A 2,977-nucleotide genomic window follows, 5' to 3' on the forward strand; every position below is an offset into this window, starting at 1 on the left:
CCATTTGTTTGTTGATGGGCACTTAGGTTGTTTCCAACTTCTTGCGACTATGAACAAAGTCGCAATAAACATGGATGTGCATATATCTGCTTGGATGTCAGTTATGGTATCTTTGGGGTATATTCCCAGTAGTGGAATTGCTGGGTCAAATGGTATCTCTATTTGCAACTTTTTGAGAAAGTGCCATACTGCCTTCTGCAGTGGTTGCACCATTTTACACTCCGACCAATAGTGAATAAGGGTTCCAGTTTCTCCACAACCTCGCCAGTATTTGTTGCTTGCTGTTCTGTTAAATTTTGCAATTCTGACTGGGATGATAAGATATAGTTGTTTTAATTTGCATCTCTCTTAGAGCTAGGGATTTTGAACAGTTCTTCATGTCTTGTTGGCCATCTGAATGTCTTTTTTGGTGAAGTGTCTGTTCATATCCTGTGCCCATTTTTCAACTGGATTATTGTGGTGCTCAAGTATTTTATAAATTCTGGATATAAGTCCCTTATCTGATATGTCATTACTAAATACTTTTGCCCAGTCTGTGGCTTTCCTTTTCACCCTGGTGGTTAAGTTTTTGGATGTGCACAGGGATTTGATTCTTAGAAGATCCCATTCATCTATTTCATCTTTTTCTGGTTGTAGGTTTTTCAGGATACTTGGAAGACTGTTTATGTTGTGTATTAGGACTTGTAGAATTCTTCCAAGCTTTTCTTAAATGAAGCTTATAGTCCTTGGTTTTAGTCCAACCACCTTGAGTTGGTTTTTGTATATGGAGTGAGGTGTGAATCTTGTTTGAGTCTTTTGCAAATACTTTTCCAATTTTGCCAACACCATTTGTTAAAAAGGCTGTCATTTCCCCACTTAACTGATTTCATCTCCTTGTCAAAAATCAGTTGACCATAGATAGATGGGCTGATGTCCGGGTTCTCAATTCTATTCCATTGATCCATGTGTCTGTCATTGTACTGGTACCATGCTGTCCTTACCACCACGGCAGTGTATTTTGAAATCGGGGAGTGAGATAACGCCTACCTTTCTTCTATTTTTAAGAAGTGCTTTGCTTATTTCGGTCTTCTTTCCATTCCAAAGGAAACTGGAGATTGCCTTTTCCATCTTGTTGAAGAAGTTACTGTAGTTTTTATATCCCATCAAGTTGCTTGCAACTCATAGCAATCCTATGTACAACAGCTCTGAATTCTGCTCTATTTTTACCCAATTTCATTGTCTCAAACACACCTACCTCTATAACCCTAGTCACTAAGGCAATTTATCTCATCTAGAGTCTTTTTCTCTTGCTCTGTCCTCTGTCATTCCAAGTATGATGTCCCTCTCTAAGTATTGGTCCCTCCTTGCAACATGTCCAAAGTATGTGAGATGGAGTTTCAAAATTCTTATATTCAGGGAACAGCCTGGTTTCACCCTCTGGCAGGCTTCTTTGTTCTCTTAGAGTACATGATATTTTCAATACTATTCTTCAGCACCACAGCTCAAAGGTATTTACCCTTCTTCTTTAATCCCTAATCATTGTTCAGCTCTCTGATGCACTGCAAGTAACTGCAAATACCACAGCTTTGATCAGGTGCATCTTAGTCTCTAGACTGACGTTATTGCTCTTCAGTTCTCTGGAGAGGTCCCTGACAGCAAATTTTCCCAATGCAGTTCATCTTTTGGTACTCAACTTTAGAGCTGTATTTGACAGACAAGCGTATTTACCCAAAAGAGCAGATACGAATATGCAAGTAACAGATCAGATGTTGGTCCTGGAACCCTCACCTCCAATGTATGTGTTGTGTTCTTAAGCTGAAGGAACTGGAGAACAAATTCCACTCTGCCAGCATCCAGCTCAGTTCCCTCTCCTTGCCCCTCCAGTACCTCCCAACCCAGGCCTCAGCCAACTATGGTTTTATGGCTTAGGTCACTGATCATATCTGTCCTCTCATTTTCTCTCCACTTTCCTGTTATATTGGTTGTCCTGGGCAGGGGTTGCAGTCTTCAGTTAGAGTGAAGCTGACTTTGTGTGAAGTGGTGGGGTTTGAAATGCAAACTTGGGAACAGGGAAGCAAGACTGGTAGTTGAGAATAATGGACTCAGAGACAGAAATGAGACTGGAGACAGAATGATAGAATTCTGTACAAACAACTGTTTATTATTCATTGCTAATACCTTTTATAAGAAACACAAATTGCGACTATACACATGGACCTCACCTGATGGCCTATCCAGGAATCAGACAAATTACATCTGTGGGAAAAATCACTGGACTCTATATCAGCTGTGAAAACTAGCCCAGGTGCTGATTATGAAACCAACCATCAGCTACTTATATTCAAGTTCAAACTAAAGTCAAAGCAAATCAAATCAAATCAAATTCACAAGAACTAAAGTTTGATCTTGAGTCGATTCCTTCTGGATTTAAAGACAATCCATGAATAGATTTGAGGCCTTGAATACCAATAAGCAAAGACAAGATGAGTTGTGGGAGGATATCAGAAATATCAACCAAGAAGAATGCATAAGGCCTTTAAAAAGATGGAGGAAGAAGAAAAGTCCAAGGTGAATGTCAGAAGAGACTCTGAATGTTGCCCTAGAATGCCAAGAAATCAAAGCAAAGGGAAGAAATCAAGAAGTTAAGGAGCTGAACAGAAGATTTCAAATCTTAGCATGGGAAGACAAAGCAAAGTTTTCTAACAAAATATGCAAAGAGCTGGAGTCAGAAAATTAAAAGGCCTGAACTCACTCGGTATTTCTTAAGCAGCAGTCGACGTTTTTGGAATCACAGAAGCCAAGAGAGCTTAAGATACAAGCTGGCAGATCATGGGTTGGACAATGGAAGATATTTTCTGAAGGGACTTGCCAGATGAGAAGGGTTATCCTGGTGGAGGGTGGAGCTGGGAAGTAAGTGGGTCAAGCCTCTGGGCTAAGGATGGGGTCAACACTGTAACTAATGCTTAACTCCACAATAAGGGATTTATCTTTCACTGCT

At 40.1% G+C, this 2,977-nt stretch overlaps 1 pseudogene; it reads left to right on the plus strand.

Annotated features, from left to right (window-relative positions):
- LOC102871993 overlaps nucleotides 1-1,908 on the plus strand; it is a 15,761-nt pseudogene extending 13,853 nt beyond the window's left edge.
- The last annotated feature ends 1,069 nt before the right edge of the window (nucleotides 1,909-2,977 follow it).

Source organism: Elephantulus edwardii, unplaced genomic scaffold, assembly GCF_000299155.1.
Source record: "Elephantulus edwardii isolate Elephantulus edwardi_28Jun2011 unplaced genomic scaffold, EleEdw1.0 scaffold00039, whole genome shotgun sequence".
NCBI lineage: Eukaryota > Metazoa > Chordata > Mammalia > Macroscelidea > Macroscelididae > Elephantulus > Elephantulus edwardii.